The sequence below is a fragment of the Protopterus annectens genome, chromosome 2.part1 (assembly GCF_019279795.1).
Source record: "Protopterus annectens isolate FY-2018-M chromosome 2.part1, PAN1.0, whole genome shotgun sequence".
In the NCBI taxonomy this organism is placed as follows: Eukaryota; Metazoa; Chordata; order Ceratodontiformes; family Protopteridae; genus Protopterus; species Protopterus annectens.
In genome coordinates, this window is record NC_056729.1 from 1,259,607,272 (window position 1) to 1,259,631,755 (window position 24,484).

Here is a 24,484-nt window from a genome sequence, read left to right on the forward strand (position 1 = left end):
AATACTCACCTACTAGCTTCTCTCTACTTCTGTAATCTTGTAAAACCTAAATATAGTTCTGTGCTTTTGTAAAAGCTTCCAGATATTACTGTGTGTAAAATTTCTTTGTTCTGTAAATACTCTACATATTGTATAAACTCCAGTTATTGTTCACTGTATAATTGTTTGTATCAACTAATTTTATCTGTACTGGAGCTTTTCTCTCTGGGCCTCCACTGAAAATGGGCTACCACCCAGTCAGACTATCCAGGTAAACAAAAGTAAATAAATAATTTTCTATGCTCTGTAGTGGGTAAATGAGATACTTGTACTTATTTTGCAGTAATGTTATGCTACCATTATACTCATGTGACCTATGTCTTTGCATTTGCAGCTGCTTTGTCTGGGTAGGAAGCCTTTTAAGAGGGGTTTGTCAGACTTCAGGGGAGTGCTTGCCATAGCTTGGGACCAAGTACAGAGAAGCTGTAATATACACAGTGGAGTTTAGTGTCCTCCTTTTGGAATTGCATTGATAGCAATTCCAGTGCAGGTAGAGCCACTTATTTTCCAGCATGGAAATTTGGCGCCATATTTATGAAAGTATCTTCTCTCTCCCTTTCTCAGAAAAGAATTCCCTGAGCTCCTTCCTGTTAATGATATAGTGGGACTTCTTAAAGCTGGAACTTAAAGGGCTATGCATCATCAAGTTCATGGCATCCTTTGATCTAAAAATAAAGAACCTAGAAAAACAGGTATTCAACAGTCAGCTCAAATACATGTAAACTGGGATGAAACATGGTTTAGGGAATGAGAGAGTATTCATAAAAGCTACTACCTGTTGAAAATGATAAAGCAAACCCATACTTTCAGTGCCTCAAAACTAGAGCACAGTCCCCAGGCAATAGGCCTTTGAGATTACTGATCATGCAGGAGAGAGTACAATATCTCAGACCACCATCTTGAAACTGTTAGATGGCACAGTGGGTAGAATGGTTACCATTCCTGTAGCCATTAATACATTGTTTAGGGATTTCTACCCAGCACCATATAGGGCCACTAATAAGAACTTGGTGAACATAGCTGTTACTGCAAAAAAATTTGCAAAATAAAGTTAACATGCCTACCCTTTCTTCTCAACATATTGCAACTCTGGCTCTTCCACTCATTGATTCACAGATCAGGAAAGCTTTATAACAAACCTCTCAGAGAAGACCCCAGGCCTAGATAATTTTCATGTGGAAACATGTAAAGCTCTAGAAGATGTCCTTTTGGCTTATTTATTTGGCTGATGTTACACCTTTCAAAAGGATAGAAAAGTTAACCAACCTTCTGCTTCATCACTCATTTTTGTTATTCCCAATTAATGCCAATGTTAAGGTATACATTCTAACCAGCAGTTAACACCCTATACTTCTGGACTTGATATGCATAACTCAATAAGGAAGTATTAAAGGGAGATTTAGCACTGACCATGTTAGGACCCTCAGTCTATATATGCAGGGCTAAAAAATGTACCCGAACCAAGAGTAGCCTTCCTGTTGGATTTGAAAAAGGCATTATTGAATTGGATTATTTATGGAAGGTATTGAAATTCTTTAAGTTTCCAGAGCCCTTGCGATGCTCTATTCAGGCTTTGTATAGAAGCCCAGCAGCTGCACCAATAACCAACAATGCAGTGTCCTCCCCGTTCCTTCTTTTACACAGAACTCAGTGGGCTTGCTCCTTGTCTCCAGTTTTGTTTTATTTTGGCAACTGAGCCACTAAGCAGAGCACTGAAAAATTCTAGCAATGTGGAGGGTTGTAATTTGCAAGGAGCCAAAACTTTAGAACTGTTATTCTGTGTGATCCTTTCTCAGAACCCCAGCTAGGTGTCCAGAGCTTAATTCAATTAGTTCACGTATTTTCTAATAAGTCTGGTTTGAAATTTAGTCTATGCAAATCAAAACATTTTTGCTATTAATATTGTAGCACATAATCTCCCTGCTTCAGTAGTGTATTTTTCTTTTAGTTGGTGCAATAATTACCCCAAGCTGCTTCCTGAGTAATAGTATTAACCAATATGTTGCTGTGGTCAGGATACTTGTTATAGTTTATAGGTTAGTAATAGGCTAACTGCTCTCGTGGGCCAATTTAAGTCTAGTAACTTACCTCAATTGAGAATTAAACCCTGCACCCTGCGTCTGTAAGGTAAACACCTTAACCATTATGCCAACCCTTTTGGGTAGATATCATCGATAGAACCTACAGCAGCTGGACACAAAAGATAGTCAAGCTGCACAAAGATCCTGAAGAGGTACTCATCAAACTGCAATCAGACCACTCAGTGAAGTCCAGTGCATACTGCTCAATCAGAAAGTAGCAGGAGCCAATGTCCCTCTGTCATTCTGTCCCCAGAAACAAAGACGTTGCACTAATCCCAAACTGCCTTTTTAGAAGCAGTTTTTAGGCTTTCTGGTAATTGGCAATCTCTAAGAAGGCTAGAAAATAATGTCCATCTGCTGCTTCTCTGACATAGAGCAAAACAGAGTGACTATTCCCAAGTTTATTCCAGGGAAGCAGTTCCTAAGCTCTCCAGTGATTGGTAGTCTAGTCCAAAATGTTACAAATTGTAAAGGTAAGCTGGAAATGGGACAACTGCACAAAATGGGTAGAAATTTTGCATAAGATAAATTGATAGCAGAAAAATATGCAATGGTAGCAGTTTAATCTCCTGTACTATGAACAAATTGTGGTCACTCAGGATCAGCATTCTGAATTGAAAGTTTGCATTTTTCAAAATATTTACAACCTTGAATACCATCTTGCAGTCAGTGGGCTACTCAGTCACAAGTATTGAATGAACTGCATGTGATGATGATGTATTAATCATCATCACATGTAATGAATGAACTGCACATGATGATGATGTAACAATGATTCAAATGCCTGCAAAGAACCATTTTCCACCCACAACAATGCAAAATCTACATAGATACGTTACGTGATCCTTCCTGGCTAATTTCAGGTATTAATGAACATTATAATTATGTACTGCCCAAGCCAACATAGAACATGTTTGAGCCTCACCATGGCTAACTGTGCCTTCACTGTCACTGTCTTGACTGGGAAGGAAGGAGACTGAAAACAAAAATAGTCTGCTATCTCTGAATAAGGAGCAGGACTTGATCTTTCACTGTGGATAACCTCTTGTCATAACTCATGTGACCGGGTGTGCCACCATTGTTTTCATAAATTTTCTACCCATGTTATGCAGAGATAAATTGAACAACTAATTTGTTTCAAAACTGTGTTCCTCCTGTTTGAAAATGTAAAGATTATCTGTCCTGCTAAGTCAGAGTCAGAGATCAGTACTGCCAGATTTTGTGTTTAACAATGCAAGGTGCTATCATGAAGGTTACAACAGAAAGACTGAGTCTTGGATTCCAAAATACAGGTGTGACAAGTTCAAACTATTTCCAAACCCTGCTCTTATTGTACCAAACTGTGCAATCCAACCACCTGGATGATGTTGACTGAGGTCAGCTAATTCAATACCTCACAATGCAGAGGTATTGAATTGAAGGGAATCCCACTATGCCGAAAACAGATCATGAGATTCTATTACATTGTAAGTTAATGACTCTCATTACCTATTGTACGCACTACCAGAGCTTGCCCATGGACTTGGCGGGGGAGGCAGAGTCATGGTCCCCAGCAGGTGCTGTCTTTAGTACATGGTTCCACAAACAGGTGGAGACTCTGCCTCAACAAGAAATGCATTAAGTTGAGTGGGGGTTCACCAGTGATTCAGCCTTCTACATTAATGAGCCACCCAAATGTACAAAATTGAATTGTTTCAACAAGGTGACCCAAGTAACCATTTGAAATCAGGTGTAGGTTTCTGGCAGTACTCAATAAAATACACTGAATTGGGACTGGTAGAACCATGACTTTTGGACTTGGGTGTGGAGTAACTGTTTGGTATGACAGTACTCCACACGTAACTTGTCTTACAATCTAGCATTAAGAGGTAACATGATGAAAAACAGTATAAATCAGAAAGGTGTACATAAAGTCACATAGATACACACATGCCCACTTCTATACACACAAGCACGCACATATACAGACTCACGCACACATGGATGAGCACACACAATACATACTCATGCACACATGCATGTAGATACACGCAATCATATACACACACACTAAACTTTTCTTATATGTTAAAACCAAGTATACAAAGAGGGGAAATGGTGTCATAGCAAAATGGGTAATATTCAGCTGTAAAACGACAATGCCTAAAGGTTGGGAGATTGTACTTATCTTATCCATGTGTTCAGCAACTCTCACCATACTGACAACATATGCAAAAACGAACATTGTGCACATGTTTAAAACAAGTGGCAGTTGTTATGGGCAAAGGACGAGTACTATAACTGTAACTGGTAGAATAACTGAAAAAATGGGGTATAACTTTGCTAAGATGAACATGGACATTTCTGCCATTTTCACCTTTCCTCTCAAGTACAGAACTGCTGTACTTTCTGCTGAAACAAATCTGATTATAAATTATACAAGTTTCCAAGAATGCACATACTCAATTCACCTACTGGTCCGAATACAAAAGTTAACATGGGCAGAGTGATGGAATTCATTGATGATGTGTTTATGAACCAGATGTTTGTAATCTTCCTTGTGCAGACACACATTCACACGTTTGTTGTTCTCCCTAGAAAGTAACCATCCCCTGAGCATTTATGCTATTTGAACAGGCTTGTTATTTTTATAATACCACTTCATCAGCAATAATACTGTATGTTCAAAGGGGTATTTTTCATACCTTGGAATTCAGAAAGATCCTCATTGCTTGTGTAAGTTGTCCATCTCAGGCATGTTGGTCAGTTTACATGATGATGAGAAAATGTGATTCAGTGATAGCTACTGATATACTGAGAAAGACCTTGGCTCACTAGGTTATCTCTGAATTGCCCTTGTTTAACATCAGCACTGTCACATCTAATGGCAGCAGTGTTTTCCTTGGTAGCCTGTGCATCTTGTTGACAAAGGTATTGCCCCTATACACACACACAAATACATTAATCCAACTTTATTCATGCTCCTACAGACACACACATCGGTGTCCACACAGACAAACATACAAACATTCCTCGCACTTACATCTTTGCTGAATTTACCTGCACCATGACTACTATCATAGGAGTGTGACCACCAGCTTTTGATGGGGTTAATGCTTTCCTGCAGCAGTGATAACTTATGCAGCTGACTGATTCTCTGAATCTGTCTACGGTATAATCAGGAGTCACTGGCATTTCTAGGAGAGTGAAAGTGTATGGCTAATTAGCATTAGGTACTGTCCCATATTGCCTCATTAGTATACAGCTCTGTTGGAAGGACTGCCCCTATGTTGAGGCTCTAGTGAGTGAGAGGCCTCAATTGAAGAGTAGTCTGCCAAATAAAGACTTACCATGAATGTTAAAGCAGCCATGTTAAGGTTTTTTACTTGATGTAAGCCTTTCTGAATCTCAGGAATAGCTTTATTCATTTCTTAGTTACTGTCAGTGTTACAATAACGTGTTTATCATGCATCAAAAGCATACAAAATTTTACCATAGCCTTTCTTGGTTGCCAGTACTTTAAGCTTAGTGCACTCATTTGTGATAAAGGCAAAATACAAATCCAGAAAACATGAGAAAGACATTAGTACACCCTTTTAGTTTATTGAAAGGTGTCTGTTTTATTTTCTCATGCAATTAATATTTCTTTTTTTTACTTTTGTTTTCCAGGTAAGTACTTTAAGGATTCCATTCTGTGTTCTATGTTAGTGGGATTGTCAAAAAAAATAAAAAATCACACAGACAACTTGGCACTAGAATCTCACATCTTTCATTTCATTAGCATGGGAAACATTTATTAAATAAATAACTTATTTGGAAAATAAAATAGCCATGGCATCACATAATTAAGCCTTCCAGTAACTTATAGAGATGACTATATGATTACAAGTTTTGATTTCATAAAAGAAATACAACAAAAATAGCAGGCTAAAAATAAAAGCTGAAAAAGAATTTATGATAATAGTAAGTTATTCATGCATGCTGGGATTCTGCAGTAATAGTTGCTGCATGTAATTTGCATGAACTAAACCTAAGGGTAGCAGCAGATGTGAGTTAAATCCACAGTTGTGGTAAGCAATAAAATGCACCATACAAACGTGAGAGGAATTACATAGATTTTAACTAGACATTAGGGTGTGCAAATTCAGTTGAAATATTATTAATGTGGAAAGGCTTATCAGTTCCTGTGAGCATCTGTGATTCTTAACAGCACATCATAATACATTCTGTTTGCATTCATTGAAGCCAGAGAACAGCTGAGATTGCAGATGGGTTTTCAATGGTATGGCAGTATGCCCCACTGTACCACATTTAAATCAGAAATGTACAAGGTCAGACTGCTTGATATAAATCTAGATTTTATCTACCAGTCTGCTTTCATCATCTCTTTTAAATGCCTAAAAAACATATATTTCTTCTAAAAATCTGCATACAGTTTCAGTGTTAAGCGGTACATAACTAATATGGCACCATCCATAGGTGACACTGTGGTGTTATCCATAGAGGACAACATCACAAATTTGTTTCCATAGTAATACTGGCATTTTTGAAGATTTGGTGCATGCAGCATGGATTCTCAATCTTAAAACAAAAAGTTACATCCTTTTATTATGATTTTATTTTCCCATTTTCACGCTGGATGATTAGCATTAATGTCAAGTAATTTTCTACTCTGCAAAATGATCACTGCTCTAATATATTATGTGTGAAGGGCCTTTAATTTTATAGCATGGTATAACATAATGCACATGCATACACATGGACACACACACATACATGTCCGCTCACCTGCATGCATTCATGCACACACACACACACACACACACACACACACACACACACACACACACACACACACACACACACACACACACACACACACACACACACACACTGTCCAGATTTTCACAGAATGTGCAGATCTTTGCCTCCTGTTTTTGGACTGCTCCTCATAAAATTTGTGGATTTCTAGTAAATCAGTGAGAACTGAATTAATTAAATAATGACATACATTTGAATGTCAGACTTCATGTCCTTCACAAAATGCACGGTAACAGAAATCCTATTATTCTAGCAACTTTCTAGGTATATAAGACCGAGATTTCAAATCTGTTCCTATTTTTGGACCTTTGTACCCCCATTATTCTAGGGTTTGTCTGGATCTCTATTGCTAAGAGGTTGCAAGGTATGCGCAGTGCACATTGTACATGGTTATGCATATGAGATGTATTGAAAATAGGAGATATATTACATGTAGTAGCCTACTGACTGCTCCAATGTGGCCCTGTGCTTCAAGCCGTGAAAGTCTCAGTCTTATTTCATTTCCTATTTTTTTTTCCAAAACTAGGTGCTGTGCAAGCATGTGCACTGTGGATCTACTGCAACAAATAAATAGCACTCACTGGGAGATCATTTCCCAACTAAATGTCTTCTTAAACTATGGAATAAAACAAAGGACTGTTTTGGCTACCTGGTAGGTCTTGATGACTGGATGGGAAGACCCAGTTCAAAATCGTCTATAGGAAATACCCCCATAGTCTCCCATTGTTCACAACTGCTCAAAGAGCTGCCAGTTTGTGCAGAGGGATGTACCACTGCAGGTCATTTAACAGTATACTAATAAACACTCTCCCTTTGACCTTTTACTCCTTCCCATCCAGAAATTGTGTTTTCTTGCCTTATATAGCATAGGCTAGATTCAGACCTGCTGAATCTAGACTGCTTGGTATCACTGTGCTCTTAAACCAGCCATCTTACTTTAAGAGGACCTCCGTGCACTCTTTTGGCAGTAGTGTGTAGCTCAGGACCCATCTGAGTTGGGGATTGTTGGAGAAAGGCTCAGTTTGCTGCTTTTCCATTGGTAGTTGTGTTAAAACTGTTTAAAGTTGCCTGTATATAAGCCTCCCATTGAGAAGAGGAATGAAGGTCAGCAGGACTAAGACAGAATATATGTGTGTGAATGAGAGGGAGGATAGAGGAATGGTGAGGATGCAGGGAGTAGAGGTGGCAAAGGTGGATGTTTAAATACTTGGGATCAACAGTTCAGAGTAATGGTGAGTGTGGAAGAGAGGTGAAGAAGAGAGTACAGGCAGGATGGAGTGGGTGGAGAAGAGTGTCAGGAGTGATTTGTGACAGACGAGTACCAGTAAGAGTGAAAGGGAAGGTCTAACAGAGGGTAGTGAGACCAGCTATGTTATATGGGTTGGAGACAGTGGCATTGACAAAAAGGCAGGAGTCGGAGCTTGACGTGGCAGAGTTGAAGATGTTAAGATTTGCACTGGGTGTGACTAGGATGGACAGGATTAGGAATAAGTATATTAGAGGGTCAGCCCAGGTTGGAAGGTTTGGAGACAAAGCCAGAGAGGCAAGATTACATTGGTTTGGACATGTGCTGAGGAAGGATGCAGAGTATATTGGGAAAAAGATGCTAAGGATGAAGCTGCCAGGTAACAGGAAAAGAGGAAGGCCTAAGATAAGGTTTATGGATGTGGTGAGAGTGGACATGCAGGTGGTTGGTGTGACAGAGCAAGATGCAGAGGACAGGAAGAAATGGAAACAATTGATCTGCTGTGGTGACCCCTAATGGGAGCAGCCAAAAGAAGAAGATAAGCCTCCCATTTGCTTGGGTTTGCACTCAGTTTACCAGAGCTGCTAAATGTTTTGGCAACTTTAGCCAGAGGTCTGGAGTGCATCTGCACTGAAATCCAAGGAATCCACTAAAAAAAATGAAAAATAAGTATATTTTAAGCCAGCACTGTACCTTGTTAACTATATTTAATTGAATTGCTGTTTAATATTTGCTCTTTGTGATTAAATCCAGCTATCCCACTTCCTTCCCAAATATCACATCCAGAAAAATCCTGTCACAATGGATTCTCAGTTTCCCATCATTTCTCCTACCAGCCTGATTGATATGGACATCTTGAGGCAATGTAGCAATTGCTTCATGTATTCTGACAACCATTTACTCTTAAAGCCAATGGACACCCTATGTGAGAGGTGGAAATACACTGTGGAAATGGAGTCAATTCTCTCACATAAAAACAAATTAGACATCAAACAGGTTGTCAGCACACATGCTTCACCTGTCACGCATACCTCACCTGTCACACAAAATACAGTCACAACACATAAACTCACATAAGTGGAGGTACTCATTAAAAGCCTACCAAAAGAATAGAGACCTCCCAAACACACACCACCCACACTCATCACTAAGCATAAAGAAAGCACTACACAAATCAACACACACATTCATGTCTCAACAAATAAGCCCCTAAGCCAAAACACATCAAATGTCTTGGTCATAGGTGAATCCATAGTGAGACACACACATGTCCCCCTCAGCAGACTGGACAAGGAGAAGGTCAAGGTCAGCTGCCTATCAGGTGCCAGGATCTGATAAATCATGGATACACTCAAGTCACTCAGCAACAAGTACCATTATGATTCTGTCAGAGTCCATGTTGGAGTGAATGACTTGAGATGTATGGTACCTCTTTGGATTATATGAAGAGAGACATGACAGAACTCTGTTTATGTGTCCCAGACAGGTATGTCCCTAGACCTAAGACGTATCTTATGCTCAGCCAGGATGATGCTACAATATAAACAAAAAATGATTGACTTTCAACAAAGGGTTCAGCTTCTGGTGTCAGTCTATGGGGATCCAGTATCTATCAGCTTGGGAGGATATGGTAGATAGACCTAGCTGCTTTACTAGAGATGGTCTGCACCTGTCCCCCCTAGGCTTTTGGATACTGGCAAAAGCCCTTGCCTCCCACATAGTGCCTTTTTAGGCAATGTCAAAATGGCACATTTTCAAATGTAACAAAATCTAATTGAGACAAGCTCAGGGTCGTGCTGCTTAATGCTAGGAGTTTAAACATGAAACTGCACTCCCTGGAAGCACTTCTCACCTTGGAGGATGCTGACATCTGTGCAGTTACCCAGAAATGGCTCAAGGCCACTAACGGCACCCCGGCCGTACAAGGCTACAATGCCTTTCACATGTTCAGACCTAAAAACGAGTGTGAGGGAACCAAGGTGAAGGTGTATCCATCTCCGTTAAAACTAAATACACATCCAGACTTGTCAAGCACCATGACTCTCTCGAAATACTCCATGTCCAATTAACTACTGGGAAAGTACCATACCACACCCACACCATAAACCAGGATAAGCACACTCACTACTTTGATTTACTGGAATCCCTCACTATATTGCCCAACATCTTAGCAGGTTTTGGCCAGGTCGAAGTAGGCTGTATGCACTGTCTTACCCTCATCCACAGCCTTGGTGACTGCATCAAAGAAGTCATCCAGGTTCAGCAGGCAGGATCTCCTCTTGAAAATGTTTTACCTTACACAAAAAAGGGGAACTTTTTATTCATCAGGGATGTTTTTAACTTTTTGTTTAAGAAAGGGTTAAAACTTTTATTGATGTCACATGATTTTAAATTTTGTTAATATTCAAGTGTATAAATGGGGAGGGGGTTTTAATTGTCAGCATTTTCTGATAAAGTTGTGAGACAAAAATGAACTGGTAGTGTTATCAGCGTTAGTGTATTCATTGTGTTTGCTGTGTTTGCTGTGAAAACCTATTAAATATTTCTTCGAGGTGGATACGGCTTATTAGTGCTTTTTTCTGGTATAATGTACGCTATATTTTATTTTACAGAATTACTTTTTCAAATCAGTATAGTTTCAGCCATATAACCCCACATCGTTTAATCCCATTATGGAATGGTTTTCAGATACCATTTTTTAGAAAAATGCTTTTTGCTGTTTACGCAGGCAAAATCAAACTACGCATTTATCTTTTTTGTTTGGAAGTTATCCCTTTATGCAGTGAATGAATGGCTGTATCATAATGTATGGATTGTCAAACAGCACTTCATCGACTCATGTATCCATTAATATAACATACGATCTTCTTACATAATATATATCAAAGTTCATATACTGTTCCAGAAAACACCCATGTACTTTCATCCATACTTTTGCAGAATGTCCCTGACTTTTTCCTCATTTTTTTTTTCTCCTGCCCCTCAAAAATGTTTGATTTTATCATAAGGAGGATTTTAGACAAAGCAATAATACTAGACCTTAGAGAAAAGAACTTGAGAGATATACAGGTAGCAATATCTCTCAACTGTACCTGATTTTGCAAAACTTCTAACTCTTTTTGCCCTGTTCTTGTTTTTCTGGTAAAACACAGAAGATTACATATAAGTAAATGATGCTAGTCATTAGAGTTTCATACTTTGTATTCATCAAAAAATGCATGCTGATGCAAAATCTGCTGTTCTATTAACCTTTTAAGTGAATGAGAGTAATAGTTAATAGTAAATTGTCCCTGACTTTGTCCCCCATTTTGTGTCCAGAAATCTTGAGGAAAGAAGTTGAGAGGTATACAGGAGTCTCCCCGTGTTGATTGTGCCAAAAGTAGTAAACGTAAAAAAATAAATAAAAATAAAAAAAAGGAATTTGTCTTTGTAGATGATCATTTTAATATGGTAAGTTTTAGATTTTTGTTGAGCTTTTTGATGGGTGTAGAGTTTCACTTATTATAGGTGTTAATTAGTTAATGTTTTTCTATTATTATAGCTTGTTAATGTCAATGTTCTATTAACCCTTTAAGTGAATTATAGTAATATTTAAAAATTGTCCCCGATTGTGTATTTTTGTCTCCCATTATTTTTTGGCTTTGTCCAGAATTGTTGAGCATGGGAAAAAGAGACTATGTTGAGAGATTTTGTTCAATCATCTTAGTTCTGGAAAGACAGTAGTCCATCATCTTGCTTTATTATTGTTGTCTTATACTTAAAACAGGTTAGAAAATAAATCTATTTTGTATTAGTTCTTTTGGTGGGTCTTACTGCTGTCTCTCCTAAGGACTGTTCCATTCATGGGGAGGGCACAACGGTAGGTTTCATGTACGAGTACATTGTAGCTGGGGCTGGCTATAACTTATACTTTTCTTCTCCAGTAAATCTGTGAGGAGTGCGTAATGAAAGACTTTTACATTGCGTACTTCATATTCTTGAAAAGAAGAGATGCTTATGTAAATCCTGTTATTCTAGCTATGTGTAAGCTCATGCGAGAAAAAGAATGCTTCTTATTTGTCAGTAATTATGAACACTTGTTTCCCAGCCCTTAACTTTTAGTTTTGTACCTGAATTCTATGCTAAAGAGGTTGAGAGCCATGACTCAGCTTATTTTATTTTTATTTTTTGGTGTGTGTGGAGGAGTGAGCTGTATGTAAAGGGTATAAAGGGCAAAACAAAGTGGTTAATCCTGCAAGAACTTGATGTACATTGCGCTGGCTACCATTTTTACCACACTTGGAAATTATAGATGATCACTAGACATTTTTTTAACTTGGGGAGGGGGCAGTTGCTGCATGAAAGCAAAGGACAGTTAGGATGATCACAATCAATTAATCATTGCAGTGTCTTGATTGGGGGTTGTGGGGAACAGAGCATGATGCCAGAAAGCTCCAAGTTGAAATACATCCCTGTTGATATTTTTTCTTTTCCTGCAGGAATCCAAATAGATGTGTGGCCAGTAGCAGCAGTGCACAATGTCCACAGCATCATACATTTTTTTGTTCACCCCTTATATTAACTTCAATAAAATGAATGTGCCCTGTAGGTGAAGTGAAGTAGTTCCCTGTGGCTGTTATTTCTATGTAAAGTGGCAAGTGAAGTACATTACTATAGCTCTTATTTCACCAGTTTTGGCAATCACACATCAGAAATGATTGCCATAAGTGGCTGTGTGCATGAGGGAGGGGGCATGCTGTGAAAGAAAACAAAGGGCAATTGCATGAGTTATGAAGAACAGTCATTGGCATGTCTAATATTGAGGAGAGGGAGTGTAGGCAGTGGTTAATTGTAATGAGCAGGGGAAAAATTTGTGGACTTGCTTTCGTGCCTCTCCTTCCCCACAAATGGGGTGACCTCCAGAGAATGGTTATATTAGGGGAGTTTAAAAGGTGCATCTCCTCACAATACCCAAGGCAGATTTGACAAATTCCTTTGAAAGATAGGAGTGCAAGTTAAAAGGACAAAGTATGTAAAGGACATAGCCAGCCTTAGACATAGGCCAACTAGGCGGCCGCCTAGGGCACCGCTCTAGCAGGGGCACTTTTCCAGTATTTATTTAATGTAGGTAGACCAAGATGGGGGCACTGGGTGTTGTGGTGGGGGGCGCCATGGAGCCCTTTTGCCTAGGGCACCAGTTGACCTAAGGCCGTTCCTGGTAAAGAAGTTATGCCAAATCACTATTAGTAACCAATTTCTGAATCATGAATATGCATCCATTAGTGAAGATTTTAAATTATTGTTCTATTTTTTTTGTCTTTCTACACAGTCAATCAGACATTACATTGTATATGCATTGAACATGAGTGTCTTTATTGGGAAGGTAGCGAAAAGGCATGCAGCATATGAAAACACACAGTCATTACAAGAAAGCAATCAAACAAAAATATGGCTTGTCAGGGTCCATGTATGTGTCTTTTAACAGCAAGTTAAAATATGGTATTGTGGCTGTTACAGGTTCATAAGTTCTTAGGTGTATACTAGGCTAATGACCATTATGGCCAGTATGCGCCTAGCTATGCAGCTCAAATGTAACCCGCAAAATTGATTTATGTAGGGCGTGATTTACTGACTGCCACTGCCTGTCAGAGACATAGGTGCCAGACTGAGGATGACTTTCTGATTACCCATCCATTAGTCTACCTTGCGCTTAAATATGGATAGGGAGGGACTCTGCTTCACATGGGTGGGGAGACTGTTGCTGAGAATGGGAATTATTTGAGAAACATATCTCTCTCTCCAACATGTTCTATTTATGTTGCAAGCTTAATTTAAGTCTTTGAATCTATTAGTTCTGATACTGTTTGTTTTGTGGATATGCAAAAGATTCATAAAAACAGGGTCCAGGCATGCTTTGAATGCCAGGCAAATATCCCCTCTCAGAAGTCTGTATGATACTGAGTAAAGAGACAGGGTTTTGAGGCAATCTGTATAGGACATTGCATTCTTTTTGTAAGAACCCTTTATGGACGTTCCATTTGCTACATGTGTCTGATCGGGTACATACCAAACATGGTATTATATTTTATGATCAGTCTGATGAGGGCTGAGTACAAAGATATGATGATTTCTCTAGACCTAGATGCCATGCCCATGCTTATAATTTAAGCAGCATAGAAGGATTTTCTTATTACACTGGACACATGTTGGTTGAAGGCTAGGTTATCTATACGGGTTCCCAGATCCCTGACTAGGTCAAGTTTTAGTGTTGTTTTATTGATGACATAGTTACTCAGGTGGCTAACTTCCAAAAAGGTAATATAATGCATTTTTTGGTATTGGGTTTAAGCCATCACTTTAGCACCAAACATTTGTCTGAGTTAGACCTTCCTAAAGGGTGTTCTTGTCTTGGAGTTCTTCAGTGACTGCTCCCAGTTTGCAATAATCTGCAAACCTCATTAACCAGAGGTCTTTGACATTGCTGACATCTGGGAAGTAGAAGTCATAGAAGAGTGGGCCTAGTACAGAGACTTGGAGGACTCCACTGGTCAGCAGCCACTTTGAGGAGGTGGCCTCACTGATTCTGACCTCCTGGATCCTATCAGTGAGACAGCTAGCTTCCCAGCATGTTATAAGTGCTTTATACCTAGTTCCATAAGTTTTTTCTCAATTCCCAAGTTGAATATTGTACCAAATGGTAGAGCAAGATCTAGGTAGGCAGTATGCACTTTTTTCCCCACATTTATTGCCTTAGTGAGCTTTACAAAGAAGTTCACCAGTCTTAGTAAGCATGACCTTCCTTTGACAAAGCCAAACTGGGATGATGAAGGGGGATGACCAGTGCAGTCCTCCTTTCACATGGCACAAAGCCTGTTTTAAGGTTCTAGTTAAATACTGACTCCAGGTGTCCTGATAAGTCATATTTTAGACTATTCAGGAGCCATCTTAGAATGTTATTAGGGCACATTGGGGCCATGTTATTGGCTTTAGTGAGTGCAGGCAGTGCATGTTTCCTAGTTGAATGGGTTATGTTTGAGGTTGTTACTGGGGAGATGGTCGGGGGGGGGGGGTAAGAGGAAGGTAAAGTTGGAAATGAATTTGTCTGCTAACAGGCTCACTATATCACCAGGTGAATTTAGCACCATTAACACCAGTTCAGCACATTGCTGTGTGCTGCCCTTGAGGTTTCAGACAAAGCTGAAGAAGGCCTTATGTTATCTTTCACCTGGGTGGCTATTTTAACCTCAAAGTTGGCTTTGCTTGATCTAGTTAGCCCTCTTAATTGCCTGTTTAGATTGATAAGAGAGTTTTTATATTTATGGGAATAAGCTTGCCATATTTTTTGCCTTTTACTGTATGTCCAGGTTAATTTGGGATCAACACGGACAGATCGAAGGCCACCCCAGGAAGCCAGATCTGTGATGCAAATCCCGGGAAACAGAAATAGGGCTGCAGTGGTGTCTCAGACCCGGGGCCAGCAGGTGAAGTCAGCAATCAGTGCAGATGGGCTGAGGGCCACCCAGGGAAGCCAGATCGGTGATCCAATCCCTCCGACCCCAAGGGAAGTGGAGATAGGGCTGCCATGGCATCTTGGACCTGGGGTCTGCTGAAGGAGTCAGGTTGACCTCCCATTCTTCTCCTGCCATGGGGGTGACACCACTCTGCAACAGAGCCACCCTGGAGGCAAGGGGCCATGAACCAGGGGGCTCAAAGTGGTGTTCATTCATTAAACCCTTGCACCACAGAGGAGAGAGACACAGGTGTGCTGTCAGGGTTTCAGAGATGCAGGGTCCCAGGGCCATCTACCCTGTAAATTTGAAAGCACTAGTTGCATGGTGGAAGGGAGAACTGGTCTGACGGAAGTCTGGATGAAAGCCTGTCTGGGGTCAAGAAGAGTTCCACCAGGCTGGGTAGGATTGGAGGGCAGTTCCCCCAATAGGCTCTGAGGCACTTGTGATCCAGCATGATTGGGCAGCCTGCAGGAAACATGGACATGTGAGGGACCCTGACAGGAACCTTAGCAAGGAAAGGATCTCTCTCAGCTGGTACAAGTAAAGGCCCAAAGGGGGGTCTGTCCCGACAGAAGTGCAGAAGGGAGAGAGCGATGGAAAGTGCCTGGGCAGGGAGACCTCCCACCTGAGTGAGGGTGATCTGGACCATGGCCCCATCTGGGACAAAAGTCCAGAAGGGAGAGAGCAGCAGAATGTGGCTGGGCTGGGAGGGATTTTACATGGGTGAGGAAGGGTCTGTACCATGTCCCCTCCAGGACAGAAGTCCAGAAGAGAGAGAGAGAGAGGTGCAAAGTGGCTGGACTGGGAGGGCTACCACTTAGGCAGAGGATGTCTGGCCTTGTGCCGAATCAGAGGGCAGTCCCCAAAATTGACAAAGTCCCCCATGATGCTGTGGAGGAGAAAGAAAGAAGGGGGGCTCAGAAGTCTTCACAAGGATGGAGTTGACCCTCAGTGGCAGAGGGAACTTCTCTGTTGGGCCCCATGAAAGTGGGGATAGGGCCGTGATGGTGTATTTGACCTGGAACCAGCCAAGGGAGCTGGGTTGGCCTCCCATTCTTCTCCTGGCATGTAGGGGTTGCCACTCTGCCAATGGCACTACCCTTGAGGCAAGGGACCCTAAACCAGGGGGACTTGAATTGACATTCATTTGTTGAAGCCTCACACCACAGAGGAGAGAGATAGAGGTGTGCTGCTAGGGGTTCTGAGATGCAGGGTCCCAGGGCCATCTCCTTGTGAGTTTGAAAGCTCTAGGTGCATGGTGGAGGGGAGAATAGGCATGACAGAAATCCAGATGAGAGCCTGTCTGGGGACGAGCATAGTTCTACCAGGCTGAGCAGGATTGGAGGGAAGTTCACCTGACAGGATCTAAGGCAGTTGTGATCTGGCATGATTAGGAAGCCTGCAGGAAACATGGAAGCATGAAGGGGGTCTGACAAGGAAGCATGATTAGGAAGCCTGCAGGAAACATGGAAGCATGAGGGAGCCTGACAGGGACCTCGGCCAGGAAAGGAGCTCTCTCTACTGGTACAAGTGGAGGCCCAGAGGGGGTCTGTCCTAACAGAAGTCTGGAAGAGAGTGAGTGGCAGAAAGTGGCTGGGCCAGGAGGGCTCCAACTCCTGTGAGGGAGGGTCTGGACCATGCCCCCATCTGGGACGGAAATACAAAAGGGAGAGAGAGGTAGAAAGTGGCTTAATTTGACTCAACATGGGAAACCTCACCCGCTTTGGACACAAGAATGATTGACAGATTGACAGCTTTTTCTTAATTTTGTGGGTGGTGGTGCATGGCCAGTCTTAGTTGGTGGAGCAATTTGTCTGGTTAATTCCGATAACGAACTAGACTCTGCCATGCGAACTAGTTATGCAGCCCTGTGTGGTCATCTCCAACTTCTTAGAGATACAAGTGGCTTTCAGCCACAAGAGTTTGAGCAATAACATGCCTTTGATGCCCTTAGATGTCTGGGGCTGCATGCATGCTATGCTGAATGGCTCACTGTGTGCATACCCTTGGACAACAGGTCCAGGGAGTCTGCTGAACCCCATTCATGATAGGGAATGGAGAATGCAATTATTCCCCACAACCGAGGAACTCCCAGTAAGTGCAGGTCATAAGCTCACATTGATTAAGTTCATGCCCTTTATACACACCACCAGGCACTACCAAATGGATGGTTTAGTGAAGGCCTAAGATTGGCCCCGCTGGAGTTGGTAAAGACCCCGGCTGTGTGATGAGAAGACGATCAAAGTTGACTATCTAGAGGAACTAAAAGTTGTAACAAAGTTTCTGTAGGTGAACTTGTGGAAGGATAATTAATGTGGAGTGTCCTGGATGGTGCTGTCCCTGGGGACCACCTCTCCTTGGTCCACTGTCCCACCCCTCTCTGTCTTCACCCTCCCAGTGGTGGCTAGCAGGACTGAGCCTGTGACTCCCGGAGGGAGTCAAAAGCAGCATAGTGTCTTTCCCCCTCACCTACCACTGAGGAAGGGGGTCTTCCACGAGGTGGGTGGCCAAGCTGCACCAGGTGCTCCTCCACTCCCCCAAGGGGACAGCCTCAGAGGGGGTACCTGGGTGGTAGCAGCGTCCACCACACACCCTGGAGGTGATGACCCTCCCCTGTGGAGAGGGATCCATCCCAGTAGGGGACACCATGCCCTACCCCCTGCTGTGCGTGGACTCCCCTGGGTCACTCACTGGCATACTCTCCCTTTTCTGGCAGATGTGCCTACCTGAGAAGGATGCCCTGTTGCCTGCAGGGTGTTGTTCTGAAGTCATGGAAGGACAGCAAGGCCATCCCCTCTTCTGTAGAAAGCCCCCGCAGTCCAGTGGTGCAGGGTCAGTAACCCCAGTCCGAGTGCCAGTGACAATACAATAAAACCTTGTCGGCTCTTCTCACACTGTGACAACACATTGGCAGTTGTGCCAACAGTGATGGAGAAGACCATTATGACTCTGAGCAGTGGCTCACTCAGCTCCTGCATCAATGAAGAATGCAGCTAGCTGCAAGAACTAATGTGAATTGTAGGACACCTTGATCACTGACACTTTGAATGTGACCCCGGGTTACTCCAATAGCTACACCTGTCTGAGGGTTATCATGCCTTCCATCACAGTTGGAGGTGTTCCCCTGGTGGGGGCATGGCCAAGGTGTTGAGGGAGCCCATTGAGGCCCCCATCCCCCCAGGGAGAAATGTGGACAGAGGAGAGGAGTCTCCCCAAGTGCCTGAGCTAGGAGCCCACTCACTTCATAAATGGGAGGGCGATGGCACTCGTCCGGTCCAACCCCAAAAGGCTGTTGGTGGTACCTGCACTCAGCTGCCCTCCTGGGGGACATGGCTCAATGTCAGCATAACCAGTTCCCATGAGCCAGGGTGGCAATGGCCCACCTATGCCTGGTGGGGGGAGCAGGTGCAGGTCAGGAGAGAGGTGACTTGTCCGTCTATCCCTGCGACCCCCCTGCCACCACTAACCCCTGTGACCATGCTCAGAATGTGACCTCAGATCAGATAAGGTGACATGCTGAATTTAAGCATATTACTAAGTGGAGGAAAAGAAACTAAGCAGGATTACCTCAGTATTGGTGAGTGAAGAGGGAAGAGCCCAGCTCCAAATCCCCAGTCAGGTGACAGGCACAGGGAAATGTGGCACAGGGAAGTCTGTCTCTCCGGCACCACACAGGGAGGTCAAGCACTTGTGATCAAGGCTTAGCCCGTGGATGGTGTGAGGCTGGTTGTGGCTTCCTATACACTGGAATCAGGTCTTTCTCGAGTTGGGTTGTTTGTGAATGCAACCCAAAGCGTGTGGTAAACACCATCTTAAGGCTACACAATGGCACCAAACCGATAGTGGACAAGTACCTTAAGGGAAAGTTAAAAAAAATCTTGAAGAGAGAGTTCAAGAGGAAGTGAAATCTTTCAGAGGTAAATGGATAGAGTCTGCACAGTCCATCAAGAGGATTCAACTCGGTGGCCACATTGGCCACCTGGGTAGGCTGATCTCCCTCCCTCTCCAGGGGGTGGGGGACCAACCTTAAGTATGCCAGCCTCTGTTCAGTGCACTTCTTCTGCAGTGGTGTTCCACAACTGACTCTGAGTTAGCCAGGAAGGCTGTGTGGAAGATCACTCCCCTCCCTGGAGGTGAGTATTCCAGGCTGAAACATCAGCTCTTGCCATGCCCTGGGGTCATGGGAGATGACCATCACTGCACACTCCACAGCCCTTGTGGTGGGGGCCTGAAGTTCCTGGCAAGGCTGTCTACTGGGCCAGACTGTCCTCCTTGTGGCCCAACCATGTCCTCCCACCGGACCAGTGAGGTCATCTTAGGTGCTTGGAGTCTGATGTGAAGTTGGTGTCCCACCCATCCCATCTTGAAATATAAACCAAGGAGTCTAATAGGTGCATGAGTCCAAGGGTTGGCAGGAGACCCCAGAGGATAATGCAAGTGAAGGCCAGCGTGCGCTGGACGAGGCAGAATCCCCACTTCACATGAGAGGGTGCACCACCAGCCTGTCTCTCCCATCCCTTCAGGAAGGTGGAGTGTGAGTGTACTTAGTGGGACTCAAAAGATAATGAACTATGCCTGGGCAGGGCAAAGCCATTTGTCCTAACATGAAAAATGGTCATCTGACCTGGGTATAGGGGTAAAAGACTAATCGGACCATCTAGTAGCTGGTTCATTCTGAAGTTTCCCTCAGGATAGATGATGCTTGGCAGACACAGTTTTATCTGTTATAACGAATGATTAGAGGTCTTGGTGTGGAAATGATCTCAACCCATTCTCATACTTTAAAGGGGTAAGAAGCATGACTCACTGGCTTGGAGCCAGGCATGGAATCTGAGAACCTAGTGGGACACTTTTGGTAAGCAGGACTGGTGCTGTAGGATGAACAAAATGCAAGGTTAAGTTGTCCAATGCCAACACTCATCAGACCCAAGAAAAGATTTTGGTTGATATAGACAGCAGGTCGGTGGCCACAGAAGTTGAAATCTGTTAAAGAGTGTGTAACAATTCACCTGCCAAATCAACTAGCCCTGAAAATAGATAGAGCTGGAGCATCCGACCCATATCCGTGCATTTTCAGAGCTGTGAGCCAAGGGGGCTATACTGTGACAAGCAGGAGGGCCACAGCAGTGACACTGAAGCCCAGGGTGAGGGCCCAGATGGAGCTGCCATGAGAGAAGATTTTGGTAGTAGCAGCAAATATTTAAATGAGAGCTTTGAAGGCCAAAGTGGAGTAGGGTTCCATGTGAACAGCAGTTGAACATGTGTCAGCCTTTCCTGAGAGACAGTTGAGCGCCTTTCTAAAGGGATGGGTAATGGCCTCCATCGCCCTCAGCCAGTCGAAAGGGAGACTGGTTCCAATCCCTGAATCTAAAGCGGCAGAGATGGGCCCCTCATGGTGTCCAGTGCAATGACACAAATGATCCTGGGGAAGCAAGCAGGGTCCCCTGGGAGAGATCTCTTTTCTTTGAAAAGGGCAGGGTGCCCTGGAATGGGTTCACCTTAAGAGAGGGTTCTGTGCTCTGGAAAGCGTCGCTGTTCCAGCAGCATCAGTTGAGTTCTCACCAGCCCTTGAAAATCCAGGGGAGCGGTTGTAAGTCTCATGCCAGGCCATACTTATATCCACAGCAGGTCTCCATGGTGAACAGCCTCTGGCATGTTAGAATAATGTAGGTCAGGGAAGTTGTCAAACCAGATCTGTAACTTCAAAGCAGCTGAATAAAGACCAATTTTGTTTTTTTTTTTTAAGTTAAGTGGGAAGGGAGGAAACAGAAGATAATTCAGGTTTGAGCAACTAAGGGATTGGCCTTCCCAACTGATCTCTCTGTACTCAGTAGAATGAGCTAATGAGATGGGACTGGGAGGAGTGTTGAAAATCAGATTTATAGTAGGGATGGGCAACTCAAAAGCTACCAAGTTTAATAATACAACACTTGGATTGGGTGGCTGGTTGAGAAAAATAAAATGCAGACAGACATCAGCAATATTCAGGCAGAGTAAAGCAAGCAAGCCCAACAAGCACTCCAGCTAAACAGAGATGCGTCCAAATAATTCAAGCTAAATGAGGAATGATATTTCTCAGCTCCTCCCATTAATTAACTAATGTTATTCACTGTTTGCAAAGGAATTCTTTGCTAACTTTTCTAAGTGACCCTAGCTAAGACCTCTTAAAAGTCCAATAGAACAGAAAACCTAAAACAAATGTAATATAAGAAAAAGATAAAACATAGAAGTAACCAAACCTTAAATGAAAAACTTCAATTCACAACAAAATGCAGAGATCAGCAATATTCAGAGTACAGCAAGCAAGCCAAACAAGCACTCCAGCTAAACAGAGATGCCTCCAATTAATTCAAGCTAAATGTGGAATGCTATTTCTCAGCTCCTCCCACTAATTAAATGATGTTATTCACTGTTTGCAAAGGAATTCTTGGCTAACTTTTCTAATTGATCCTTCCCAAGGCCTCTTAAAACTCCAGCAGAGCAGAAAACTTAAAATACATGTAATATAAGAAAAAGATAAAAAATAGATGTAATCAAACATTAAATGAAAAACTTCAATTCAAAATAAAATGCAAACAGAGATCAGCAATATTCAGGCAGGATACAGCAAGCAAGCTAAACAACACTCTAGGTAAAATAAAAACAATTCCCTCCTTCAATCATCATGTTGCAATGGTTGCCAGGAAGCCCTTCTGTTTTGTACAGCTAATTGCCAAGGGAATATCATTCAGCTTAAAATATATTATTGTCCTCTCTCTCTTGTATTCAGTACTGATCAGACCCATTATAGAACACAATGCATCCTTTAGGATACATCTCAATAGACAAATCAAACAGCTGGGAAAAAAACAATGGTTCCTAACAAAGAGAATGATAGGCTTAAGATTTCTAAGCTACCTGAAAAGACTAGAACCACTAAGTCTCTTTTCTGTGTCTTATAGGCTCCTCAGTGGAGACCTATGCCTTGCTGTCTAAACAATCAGGGACCTAATAGTCCACGATCTTGTACCTTCATAAATCAAACCTTTATAAAAATACCAGAACAAGGTATCTAAACCTGATTCAGCAGATCAAGAAACAAGGTAGAGAGAGCAATCCATCATTCAGTGTCTCTCTCACCTCTGAAAAAAACTCCTCTGCAGGTAAAACAGTGTGATGTAGTACCTTCATTCAAATGGGACCTAGATAATCGGATGGGCATACATAAATTCATCCCAGGCTTGACGATCATATGGGGCGGGGCATAGTCTAGTGTGGGAAGTGGCAAAGTATAACAGTTATAAGGCTCAGTAGCCCTGAAGTTTCTATGATTCCTTTGAATATAGCAACATCTTTAATATTTTCATGTATTTTAATATTCTCATTAGAGACTTCAATAGTTTTGACTTTTCACATCACTTAGATCACATTCAAGCATTAAACATTCCTCCAGATTGCAGACTTTTTAAAACAGTTTCCAGTTCCTAATAAAATGCCCATAATTCCACACTGGGTGCACTTTCATTCTGTCCTCAAAGATGTGATATATCAGGCTCCATAAAAAAAAAAAAAAAGAAGAACTTGCTGATGTCAGTACTTTAATGTCCCTGTCATTTTTATTAACCATTGCAGCATTGGGTAGATGTACTTATTTCTCTCCTTAACAGATAGTGACCACACTTCCCAGACTTCCTTCCAAATCATGTGCTTATCCAGCATGTACTCAATGGTGCAAACAGTTTAATATAAATAATAGTAATAATAATAATAACAATAATACTAGTAATAATAAAAGCTTGTGCTCTGTAAACTCCATTGTTGTCAACTAAGTTACCAGTTTCTTTTCAGGTTAAGCAAACAAGATCTTTCTAGGGAAATTTTTTTTTTAAATTACAGTCAGTAGTAAAGTCCTCTGAATAGGAATCATTTTCAAGAGTCACTTCATGTATGTCTGTGTGCTCTGATATCATTCACTGTATATCCTAAAAAGGTTTTACTAGTGTACCAAACCATTTAACTCTTCATGGCTGCCCATGTTTTGAGTTGATCCCTACTACATGTTTCGTTCTTTCTCTCAGTTTCAGGATTTCCCTCTTCTCACTTGCAATATTTTCACATGCAGTGCAGCAGCTATTGTGTAAGAACATTATATGGTCTCAACCCTCTGCATCTGCAGCTCTGCCGTTGTTTCTATTCCATAAAACCAACCATGCATTCCACACAATTCCTCTTGCACCTGTACACTGTTGACATTTTTTCTAATCCCCATTACTGGTGGGAGTCTGAGAGGGTTCTGCACAACTATCCATTACTTTTCCCCACAAATTTGCAGAGTCATCATTTTTCTGATTATTAACTATTAGCTGCAGCAACTGATTACCCTCCATATTGCCTTCTGCCACTACATTGTCTGATTGCGTTTTCCTCCGTTCCTCCATTTTCACAATATCACCAGGTATTGCAGACAAAGAAACTTCTATCAAGTTTATGTTTGACACCCCCCTTCTAGCATTGACCCTCTGGTGCCACCTAGAAGAAAAGTGAGTGAATTTCCCAGTGCCCTGACCATATTTTCCCTAGTCGGTATGAAAATTCATCATTAAATCTCCTTTAAGAATAGGCCATAGGTCTACTGGGCTTAATCCTGTTAACAAAGCAGAATTAAGTAAGTAAATAAGTAAATAAACAAATAAATAAAAAAATAGGAAATATCAGTTTCCTCTCATTTTATATTAATTTTCTGTCACTAACTGAATGTTTACATAATCAGTATTTAGAGAATGAATATATTTATGTTACTAGGCAGAACTTATCAGTCTGTGAAGCATGTTTTCATAGAGTAAGAGTCA

General features: G+C 42.0%; 1 protein-coding gene across 2 annotated transcripts in view; it reads left to right on the forward strand.

Annotated features, from left to right (window-relative positions):
* Positions 1–24,484, forward strand: part of FNDC4 (fibronectin type III domain containing 4) — a 1,069,876-nt gene that overhangs the window by 544,473 nt on the left and 500,919 nt on the right. The window lies entirely within an intron of this gene.